Source organism: Onychomys torridus, chromosome 19 (assembly GCF_903995425.1).
Source record: "Onychomys torridus chromosome 19, mOncTor1.1, whole genome shotgun sequence".
Classification (NCBI taxonomy): Eukaryota; Metazoa; Chordata; class Mammalia; order Rodentia; family Cricetidae; genus Onychomys; species Onychomys torridus.
The window spans coordinates 27483709-27496252 of record NC_050461.1 but is presented as its reverse complement, the minus strand read 5'-3'; positions in this window follow the sequence as shown (position 1 = coordinate 27496252).

Sequence of the window (12544 nt, the reverse complement as noted above, 5' to 3'; positions counted from 1 at the left end):
AGCCACATCACTTTTGAATTTGTGATGAAGCAGCACGTTGGGAAGTGTGGCAGAGCAGAGTCACACTCATAACCAGATGTACAAAAGAAGGAAGAGACTGGGGTCCCACTAACACCTTAAAAACATGCCTCCAATGAACTGAAGGCCTGAGACAAGAATACAGCTAATAAAGGCTCCATCGTCTACAAGTAGACCCACACTGAAGACTAAGTCTTAAGCATGTGACCTTTGGGAGGGCACTCCAGATCCATCCCATGGCATTGATGATTCAAGATGTCATTATATTTGTGAATGAGTACTCCTGCACATAAGCAGTGTCTTCAGAGACAACTGGCTGACAGGAACTGCAGTACTGTGGAGAGACTGGAATGTCGCAGTCCCAGAGGCTGAGTACCTTCCCGTGGGTTAGTTCTAGCCCTCCAGAACAGCCATTCCTTGCGCATCTACCTCTGTGTCAGAACTAATATCGTGTGACTAATAAATCGAAAACCTCTTAAAATCTCTTAACTTTTGCAGACCACTAAATCCACCAAGCCCAAAACTAAGAACGACGTCAGGCAACATCTTGGGCCTACAGAAAAGCTTCCCCCATCTTGCTTACTGGGCTCTCTGATGTACTCACCAGTGTATTTTAAACTTGCCTTGATTCATGACGTTTCTTGTTTAGTGAAAGGATAAAATTTCACAAAATCACTTCCACATTAGAATGTGCAGTTTGGAGTCATCTAAATCTACGGTCCCAGACCATGGTCACTCAAAATGACTCCAGCATAGACTATCTCTTGCTCCCTTTCAGATGGGATGTGGTTTTTGCATCAGCATGTTCATGTTGGTAAGTGTAGTTAGAGTTTTCCTGCCTGGCCCAGTCAGGACAAATCTCTCTCACCTGCCAGCCCCACAGTCACTCAGACCCAACCAAGAAAGCACACAGAAACTTACATTGTTTGGAAACTGTATGGCCGTGGCAGGCTTCTTGTTATCTACTTCTTCTATCTTAAATTAACCCATTTTTGTTAGTCTATACTTTGCCACATGGCTTGTGGCTTACCGGTGTCTTTACATGTTGCTTTTCATGGCGGTGGCTGGCGGTGTCTCTCTAGCCTTCTACTTCCCAGAATTCTCTTCTCTCTTGTCCCGCCTATACTTCCTGCCTGGCCACTGGCCAATCAGAACTTTATTTACACAGAGCGATATCCACAGCAGGTAAGTAGCTGCGGCTCTTTATAACTACTATTAATTCTACAACCAGAACCCATGCCTTGTTTTCTATTTCTCTAAACACTGTAAATTGATTTAAAAAGTTTCCTACCATACCACTTTTACCACTGATTTTCAAAACAAATAATTTAAATGTCAGACTGCACTCTTTGTTTACAAAGTCTAAATAATTGCCAATTCAAATTAATGAGATTTTTAGTCTAAAGGTAAAACATTTTTTAAAAGCTCCTCCATAACAATAATATTCTTATAACCTGTATTGGATTTTAGTAACCAGTACTTCCAAGATCTACTTCTACTAATTACTTACTAGGCTAATACTGAATAACAAGGTCATTTTCTGCTCTCTAGGATTTTAAGAATCACTTATGGTAATTAAATTAGCTTGAAAATTTCCTTATTTGCTCTGGAACAAAGGAAAATGCTTAGAAAAAAGGAAAAGGGCTCCAAGTCTTGACTTGAACAGCAATTTCCCTCTTCTCTCCTTCACAGTCTGTCCTACCTCCCAAACCAGGGTCTGATCATTTCAGGAGAAAAGACAGAGAATTAATGAAAGGATTTCTGAGAAACTATCTTTTCCTACCCGCAGTTCAAGGCTTCACATTTAAAGGCCAAATGACAACTGTATTTATTATTGGATAAACTTGTAATTTTTAACAATGAGCCCAAATTTTCATAACAGTCAGTCCACTTGATTTTCCCAGGACGCTAGCCATAATGGAATTACCTTTCAGGCTACAGACGGTTATTATTCAATCTTACTAAAATACGGCTACTGTGGGTGTTCATTTGTGCAAACCACCGTAGCACTTGGCACTGATGAAAATACAAATACTAAATTATAAACTTCAGGACCACATCTGCATTTGAAAACTGGCCCAATATCAATCACTCTTCACTCTGAGAAGAGGGAATTCTTAGGCTTATGATTACTGGGTGAATATATGATTTCTTGCACCTCATATGTTTCCTAAAACTGAGAATGCCTTGTGCCAAAAACACAATCCAGTCACTTATAATTATGAAGAATATACTTTCTTTTCCTGAACACCATTGGAAAATTCTAGGGAGAGGGCAGTGTAGGGGGAACAAGGGTTACCTTCCCAGCCAGACAACAACAGCCATGACTAATCTGTCTTGTGTACAGAGAGATGAGTGACTACGCACAGACGAAGGATTACTCTCAGGTTCCTTCTCAGGAATTTTGGAGACAGACAGCAGTGAGCTGACATATTTGAAATGTTTTTAAAAAGCATAAAGTCAGTAAATAAAATGGTAGTGTCTGGGCACTTGGGGAGGAAGCAATGAGGAAGTGTTGCTTAGTGTGTGTTGTATATCCATTAGTGTTCATCATGTATCCATTAGTGTGTAACATGTATCCATTAGTGTATAGCATGTATCCATTAGTGTGTATCATGTATCCATTTTACAAGGTGAGAAGACTTACGTCGGTAAGCAAAGATAATGTTGGCACAAGTATTATGACTTTATTTAATGATTTAATGCTACTGTACTGGATACTTAAAAATGGTTGAGGGCGGGCGTGTCTCAGTCCAGTAAATAAAGTACTTGCCACACGAACATGAAGACCTGGGATCTTCAGCACCATGTAAAGCTGGGCAGAGCAGCACATCCCTACAATCTCAGCAGTGAAGAACTGGTAGTGATGGCAGAATATTTGGAACCTACTGGATAGCTAGTCTTGCCAAGTTGGTAAATTTCGGTTTCAATTAGAGATCCTGTCGCAAAATATAAGGAAGCTATTCAAAGTCATCTTCCAGCCTACACCCAACTGCACAAAGTACATCTATGCACATCCAGAAAGATATGTTGTCCTAGAGACCAAAACCCACTTGGGGAGGAAAGGGCTTTTTCACCCTACAGCTTATAGTCAGGAAGACAACAGGAGCCTACAACTTGTAGGTAGGAACTACCTACCTACAAGAGGCCTTGGAGAAACACAGCTCAGCTTGCTTTCTTATACAACCCAGGACCACCTATCCAATGATGGTATTGCTCACAGTGGGCTGGACCTGCATAGCAATCAATAATCAAAAAGTGACCACAGTCTTGCCCACACACCAATTTGATGGTGGTAATATCTCAGTTGAGGTTAACTCTTTCATGGTTGACTGCAAGTTGTCCAAAACGAACATGCATGGGTACACATGGGTACATATCCACACATGCATACATACTGACAAGAATATAAAAAAGGTTACAATGAAAATTTTTATGTTATGTATAACATATCACCATTTAAGAATTTTGGGCGGGGCAGTTCTGAGGCAAAATGAACTTGAGAAAAGAACAATATATGTTAAAATTTAGGATTTGCGGGGCCTAGAGAGATGGCTCAGCAGTTAAGAGCACTGGCAGTTCTTTAAAAAGGACCTGGGTTCTATTCCCAGCACTCCCATGCTGGCTTACAAACTGCTGTAACTTCCTGAAGGTACAACGCCCTTTTCTGCCCTCCTCGGGCATGCACATGATGTACATATATGCAAGCAAATACACATATAACTAAACAGATAGATAAATAAATAAATATAAATATAGGTTTGTGAAACAACAACTTAGACAACTAATACTAGGACAAACTAACTCCACCGCTCTGTGGAATGATAGAGTATCCAATAGTATAACTTAAAATGGAGTTGTAGACAAGCCTCAATGAGTGCTATATAATAAGATTACAGCAATTTTTATAATGATACAATGTAAAATGCTAGAAGTGTAACATTGCTTCTTTGTTAGCCTCCGCAGTGATCCAGTTCATGAATGGCACTTGGGCAGAACTTTCCCAAACCATAAATGAGAGATCTGGGATACATTTTTCCAATGGCTCTTCCATCTTCAATGAGTGACTCCTGAGAGTTCCTTTGGCGGGTTGTGTAATCTGACCATTGGAAACTGAGAAACGCTACAGAGGATCACAATGAGAAGAAACTTACTACAGCCATGCCAGAGGACGTGGGCTGAGAAATCTTTGTGGTTGCGTGTCAGAAGGAAAACACAATTTAGCATTCTGCAGCACAGTCTGCACGAATGGAAGGGAGTGATAGGAAATTTCACAGGCGCGTTAATTCCTCCGCTGACTATAAATGATCTATTTTCCAGGTGGAAGGTCCATGGCACAAAGCATTCAGTGAAGTAATAGCTCATCTAAAGACAGGAAATACATGAAAGACTAAGGGAGAAGTCTAGGGCACGCAAGGAGGAGTGGCTGTTCATTGGAGCTAGGACATAGATACAATAGTCCTGAGACATGAGCGGAATCACTGAGCCCACTCATTTAGATACATCTTTAGAATTTGAAATGACATTTTAAATTGCTTCCCATTCGGCAGAGATCCATAGGGAAAAAAATTACATCACCTTCATTAAGAAAAAAAAACATTCAAAACGATACAGAGGGTGAAAGAAAATGATGAGAAGGAAGTTTAAGTGAGGAGTCAGATGGAGGGTAGAACGTGGGGGAGAAGTGATAACCAAGTCTAAGAATGTTCATGTCTGAAAAACCCCACATCATGGAAACCTATTATCTTATGACTTTCTCACATACGTATATACATATGAAAGAGTTTGATTAGAATTTCCTACATGAGATTACGCTCATCCCATCCTCCACAGGTTGCCAACAAAAAAAAAAAGCCCACAGCCAGATGTGCAGGTGTGGGGTGCTTCCCCTGGAGTTGTTAGTCAGAGGTGTCCAGGAGCCTCACAAAGCAATACAGGCTGATCCTGCTGTTTTTAGTTGCCCAACAGAATTTGACTCTATTGCGAAAGACACCACACACTCTGGTTACAGGACATGGAGGAGTTAACCTGGTGTTGGCATGGAAGCTTCCCTGCTGTTGGCTAGATTTCATAGTGCTGGAAGTGTTATGCAGGCTGCTGATGGATTGTCATTAACAGTCTTTCCCAATTGTAAATCCTAAAAGCTACGCAGTAAGGACAGACCTGGCAAGATATGCCCATAGGTACAGTAGTAACACAAATATTATGGAGTTACCTATTTGTTTTCTGCAAGGATTCAAGGCCCATTCTAAATAAGGAAACACATGCCTGGTACTGTTTGAGAGACAAACCAGCTACTATTAGCTTGTTAAACAGACATAGTATCAAATTGTCTTCTCAATTTATATTTCCCCTCTTACAGTTTAGTGTAGAATTCAGACCTTGTCGGAGAAGTTTCTTTGTGCAGTAGATGGTGGTTAACACAGAAATTCACAACTGGTCCAAGTGGAGAAAGTAAATGGCTGAGGGCTACTTTGCCACAAATGAGACTTCTGCATCATTCCTGTTTCAGAAGGCATCAGACCATCCTGGAAGAAGAGACAGAAAGACTGTAAGAGTCAGATGTCAGGGAAGGTTGAAGCAAAACAGTGTCTTCTGGACAGGAGAGGAACAATGAACTCATTAACTCACAGCAGCTATGGTTACTTGCACAAGGGCAAGCCAGTCAATATAGTAGCTAAGAGCAGTAGACAGATTACAAGCTTAGGGAAAGGAGAGTCAGTTTTCTTTAAGGGTATGGCTCTTGATAGGTAGACCATGCTTCAGTGGCCCACATGTTCCACATCTAAGAGCATATGAATATCAGAAACTGGAGTCAATGGATCAAAGTTTAAAATAAAATACAAGAGAACGTGAGTGGAGGTGGGTGACAAAGTATAGGCAATCTGGGAAGAGTTAGGGGCATGAATTGTAGGTGAATGTGATCAAAATGCATTGCAGAATATTCTCAAAAGAATTAATAAAAATGTCTTAAGAAGTAAAAACTTTAAAGATTCAAAACATTGAACGGTACAAATCAGTGGGACTTTGTGTCAAGGAGAATAAGAGGAATCAACTGGTGATAAAAAAAAAAAAAAAAAAAAAAGTACATAGTAATTTCCAGAGTGCTTTGAGCACTGCCTGATTTGGAGAACAATGTAAGACTAGAAATCAGTCTAAGGAGAGGTAGGATCAATTACTAAGCTCGATTTCAATTTTTCTAAGCTCCAACAATCCATATAGTATTCATCTCAAAACTCCCAGTCTTAAAATTCTCTTGCATAGATGTAGAATGTTGCGGAGTCAGTCTCACTATTTATAATAAAGTCCATCAGTTATTCACTGTTTTGCAGTAATTTTCATTCAGACCTATTGCTATGGAGTCAATAAAGCATATTTTTATTCTGGGGTTTGAAAAAAAAAAAGCAAAGAGCCTTGTCATCAGTCCTCATTCAGTTATCATGTTAAGCAGGTTTAATGTTTCTAAAACAGATTAAAGACTTCCCCACCTCTGCCCCATCACAAGGGTAATATCACCAGTGACCTTCTCACTGACAAAATGAATAGGCAGTGTTCATTCAGCCTAGTCCATTTCTTTAGGAATGTGATGGTTTGACCATTTCCCTCCAATGAACCCCATCTTTCTGCTTTGACCTTGGTAAGAATGTCTTCTGTTCTTATTGACTGTTTCTTCTTGGTTTCCTTGAGGATTCCTTCCTCACTGGCCCTTTCCTCACCTGCCCTTCACATGTGCTTTCCCACAGCAACTTCCTCTGTGTCTTGGCTGTGACCTTCATCAGGACCTCAACGATGTTTGATTGGATTCAATGCTCAAAAGCTTGCAGAACGGAGAAAGGAAGCCCAAAAAATGGGGAACCAGCTCAGGCATGGTCCCTGTCTAAGGAGTTAGTGAGTTCTCAATTCCTTTGATATTTGCCACGGGAAAACGTAAAACACGGCTCCTGAATCACTTCATCAATTAAAGGAAGTTTTTGGTTTTTTTGGTTTTTTTTTAAGTGTTTGGGGATAGCAAAGTTGTCCATTTGGTGTAAGATTCTACAGAGGAAGAAAGCATACACAAACTGTTCTCCAGGGTGAGCATGTTGTAATCTCTGACATTTGCAAATGACTTTTGCAGGATTTGCTCCTATCCTGAGTATGTCCTTATGTACAGAACAGCATTTCAAACCAGACATCTCCATTCTGTCATCATACAGGCACCTCAAGTTCAGCATAGTCAACACTGAGACATATGGACACTGGAAAATCTGGTTCCTCCTCTCTTGCAATCTGTTTGGGACATACTTGAAATCTTTCATGCCATTGCCCTCATTTGCATGTCTATGATAAAGTTCAAAGATAATAGTAGAGCTAAATTCAGATCTCTGCATGACTTCTATGCAATCAGGTCATTTCGGTGTGGACTGCCATACATAGTAGTTGTTATTGGACAATAATAGGCAGTGTCTACTCTTTCTATTACTGTATTAAGCAGTGTAATATGACTTTTACATAAATTAACATAAAGAATCCACACAGCTGAAAAAGTACTATCATTATCCACAACCTGCAGAGGAAAACAAAACAAAACAAAACAAAACAAAACATAGCATCATATAGACTCTGAAGTAATCTAAGCAATAAATTGGTGCAGATAGGATCCAATTAAGATATGACTAACTGCAGAGACTTGTAAACTGTGCTCAGCATCCATCTAACCTATACCAGATTGTGGATGTTGAAATTGATGTTGAAGATATTTGGAGTAACTTTAATAAGAGCTCCATCATCAATAATTCATCCCCTTCCAGAATGGTTCTGTAAAAATCACGATGTTTAGAGGCAGGCAAGTAGGTTTTATGGGGATTGTGCAATTGTGTGACTAGCATCCCTGCCTCTTTCTCTTTGGAGAACTGGTGTCAGAGTTAGGGTTTAGTGAGCCAGGACTTCACCTATCTCACTAGAGGGTAGGAATGGAATCACAACCACAGGGCAGGGATGGCCATCACTTTGTTTATTTCTGCAGAGTACAATGGTACTTAGAGTTTGGGGAGTGGGCAGTGAGAATAAGGAGATGTTGGCCAAATCTTGAGCTAGAAAGATAAATAAAAACTTTTAAGGTCTACTGAGCAACACAGCAATCCTACTTAATAATATAATATTTCAAGCTTACTAAGAGAAAATTTAAATGTTCTTACCATAAAGATGGGTGTCTAACAATAAATAATCTTGCTTAATTATCATATCAGATATACATAAACATCATATTATACTTCAGAATATGCACAATTTTTATTTGAGAATTGATTTTTTTTATTATTGTGGGTAAGAAAGGTCAGGTCCTATTTCCTGAAGTTCAGAGTTCTAAGGTTGATACAATCTGAAGCCCATCCACATAACTCCAACCTTCTCCCTACAGCCATATTGAGAAAAACCCTTTGAAGATAAAAATGAACACAGACCAAAACATGCGTGACAGGTGAAAAAGGAAAGCAACTTCAGGTGACACTCTTGGACCCCACCATCCTGGCCAAGCTGCATGGAAGAAAACCATGTAATTTTTTCACTTGAGGCAATCAGTACATGTTTGGTTTTCAACTAATTTAAACCGAAATTCTGTCCCTTGCAGCTCAGAAATGCCTCTTGGAAAACAAGCTGCCAGGCAGTATGTATCTTGTAGCCTGACATTTTTTTTTATTACTGTACAATAAATTTGCACAGCACAATCATCAGTCACCAATTACTGCTAATGGTCCATGTCTCTATTGAACGCATTATAGGGAATAATGCTGGAAGTGAGTTTCATGTCAGGTGACCACCCACTAGCCTCTAAATTGTTTACTGTGTGAAATTATATGAGCAGGAAGGGGAACATCCTTGCTCCATAATGTGAGAGCAACTTAAATTGTTCAACTTTTCCACTAGGCTTTACAACATATCTAGCTTAATATGCAAGCCAATTCAACCCCAGTGAACAATGCACAAAAGACCATTGCTTGATTTCTCTTACAAGATATATATGTAAAAGTAAGGCATAGAACTGGTCACAAAAGCATTCTCTCTCTCTCTCTCTCTCTCTCTCTCTCTCTCTCTCTCTCTCTCTCTCTCTGTGTGTGTGTGTGTGTGTGTGTGTGTGTGTGTGTGTGTGTGTGTCTCTCTCCATCCTCTTTGATACATGTTAGATTTACACTCCTTACTCGACTTAAGATTCAGTGAAGCTATATGATTTGTTATGACTAATGGGCCTGTGAACATAAATGATATTTTCACTCAGGGACCAGAATATGAAAGAGCGGATGTCAAGTCTTTTGAACTCTCCTGGGTAGGATTCCAGAGGAGGGCAATTACAGAGCTGAGTACTCACCTACCTGCAAAAGATAAGGGGCTCTGAGCAAGACAGAAACCCAAGTTACTTCGAGTCACTAAGGTTTGGGGCCTGCTTGCTATTATGGATGCCATAGCCAGCCCTAACTGAAAGAAAATGTGGAAATTCTCAGCAGCCTACTCTGAGGATGAGAATTCAAATTACACACTTACATACTTTAAGCTGCAGAATAAATTGGGTAAAGCTTTTTGAAGAATATTTTGGCAGTATGTCCTAGCACATTATTAAATTATTTCTTTTTCGCCTGGCAATAGACTCCAGACAAAAACAATAAAGAAACAGAAGAAAGATATGTCGGCATTGACAACAAAAGTTCTGTTTCCTAAGAAATGTAGCAAATTTGACTAATAAAATAGCAATGCTCTGTAGATTATGAGAACCCCATTCCAGGTTCAGGTCCTTAATGATGATTCCAATCTCCATCTCTTTTCTTTTCTTTTTTTTTTCTGTTTTGTCTTTTGGAGCATGGTTTCTCTGTGTAGCCTTGGCTGTCCTAGAACTCACTTTGTAGACCAGGCTGGCCTGGAGATCACAGAGATCTGCCTGCCTCTGCCTCATGATTGCTGGGATTAAAGGTGTATGCCACCATCTCCCAGCCCAATGTCCAGTTCTTATTGATTGTGATTGGTTATCCTTACTAAACTTCAGTTTCTTCATTTGAAAATTGAGTCCACGGACTTGAAATCTAGCTCAATTGCTAGAGTGCTTGCGTTAGCATACACAAAGCCACCAAATAAACCAAGTATAGTAGCACATACTTGTTTGTAAGCAGCCCTGAAGAAGTGAAGGCAAGAACAGTTCAAAGTCATCCTTGGCTCGATAATGTGTTCAAGGTCAGCCTGTTTATGTAAAATCTATTTCAATTTTTTTTAATTAAACTAAAGAGGCTGGAGATAGGTTCCGTGGCTTGACTGTATTTCCAAAGTCTCCAGCTTAAGTTTTCAGTACTCAAGTTAAACAACTCACATCTTCCTATGACTCCAGTTCCAGAGGGCACAATACCGTCTTTGGACCTCTGTGGGCAACTTCACAAACAAGTACATTTCCCCACAGACAGACAAACAGACACATAATTTTAAAAAACAAATATAGATCTTTAGATTAATAGTTAACTCAATTAAAAATAGAAAAAATATTAAATGGACCATAATATTTCTAAAACTGATTGGAGTAAACAATAATATTGGCCATTAGTATGACCTTAGAGCTCCAAACGCATTCTGTTATCTACCTTGCCCAAATTGCCATGATAATGTATGTATCATTACTGATGTTTTACTTATTGATATATAATTATAAATTTTTTTAAAATTTTGTTTCCATCATGGAATTAAGCAGAATTTTCTCTAGGTATTTTCAAATAAAACATCCCCTCCTTCATGTTCAAACTTGGGAGTGGATGACATATCCGTATCACCTTGATTATGATGACTTAGACACTGCACACATCCCCTCCTTCATGTTCAAACTTGGGAGTGGATGACATATCCGTATCACCTTGATTATGACTTACCTACTGCACACATCCCCTCCTTCATGTTCAAACTTGAGAGTGGATGCCATATCCGTATCACCGTGATTATGATGACTTAGACACTGCACACAGTGAGCTTATTGCCCCATCACTCTCACACTGGAAAAGGCTGCACCCTCACTGGCCATTGTGATAACCAGGAGTCTGCTGGCTTCCTACTAGGCCAGGGCGGAGTTTTTCTTAAATGGCAAAGAGCAGACATTCATATACTTCCTCTCCTGACAGATTACAGAAAAGGAGAGGAAAGGGTTTCGTTGATTACATTAATGCCTTACACACTCAAAATAAGGAAACTTCTTCCCACGATAAAGTGAGCACCAGGACTGGGGAGAGACTTGTAGCGGGACCCTCATGTAAGTCCCCGACAGTGACATCTCAGTCCTAGAAGAAACACCTCATGGGTTAGTTTCCCCCAAAACAGTAGCATGAGTTTGCTTTGGTTTATTACTGGAAGACATGTTGTGATGATATTTTATTTGTCCTTTGATAAATGAAGCTTGCCTGGAGAATCAGAGAAAAAAGAAAGCCATTATAAGTAAACAAAGAAGTCAGGCAGTGGTAGAACACACCCTTAATCCTATCACTTAGCAGGCAGGATCTCTGTGTGTTCAAGGCCACACTAGGGAACAGAGCCAATTGTGGTGACACACGCCTTTAATCCCAGTACCAACCATAGAGACCTTGGAGGTCTGTACAGATAGACCAAAAGTGACAGAGCTGTGTAGGAAGAGGAAGTGAAGTAACTGGACAGAGAGCAAATCAGATGGCAGAAAAGCAAGGCAATAAAGGCATGGCTAGACCAGAAGTAACTCACATTTGAAAGCTGCAGAGTTGGTGAGGCAAGGTTGGCTGGTGGCTTTTCCTATTTCCCTAATCTCTCTAAGGCTTCACCCCTTTGTTTGGCTCTGTGTTCTTTATTTAATAAGCTTTTAGAAATTCATCTACAACATGTGGTTTCTTCATAAAGACAAATGTAGAACCTTAAAAGACGTTTGTGACAATTAAAGCACAAATCTTTTATAACAATTTCTGAAATAGCTTTCTTTTTTTCCAACCCTGTGTCAGGCTCTCCTTTTCCAAGCTTTCCATGACTAATTTATTTTTCATTTTCCTTGTCTCTAATTTCTCAGTGTCTTACTGTGCCCTTTCTCTAGGCCGGATTATTTGTAGTTTTCTTAAACATGTTCCTTAAACTCCTGGAATTATCAGATGAAGCCAATTAGGACTGTATGTTCAAATAATCCCCACTTGTCCACCTAGACCAGACAATCCCAGCAGAATGAATCCAAAACTCCAGCCTGAAGGTAATAGTGTGGCAGCTCACATTACACACATACACCCACACACACACCCCCACACACACACACACTTTCAACCCTGAAAGCTCCAGTTATCTTTGTTTTTGCGCATGGTCTCGAAAGACATAATTTGCTATGTCAGCTCTCCACTGATGATTGCTTTGTTATCGCTAAACCCATTCAGCAATTTTTTTGAGAGGTTTGTGTTGCCTTTCCTCTCTGAATTCCGTTTAGATTGTCTGTAACCACTGGTTTAGTTGCCTCATCCTCAGGTTAAGGTGTGGTTCACCAACCACTCATCCTTCCAGGTGTTGCTGGAGGAGACAAGTG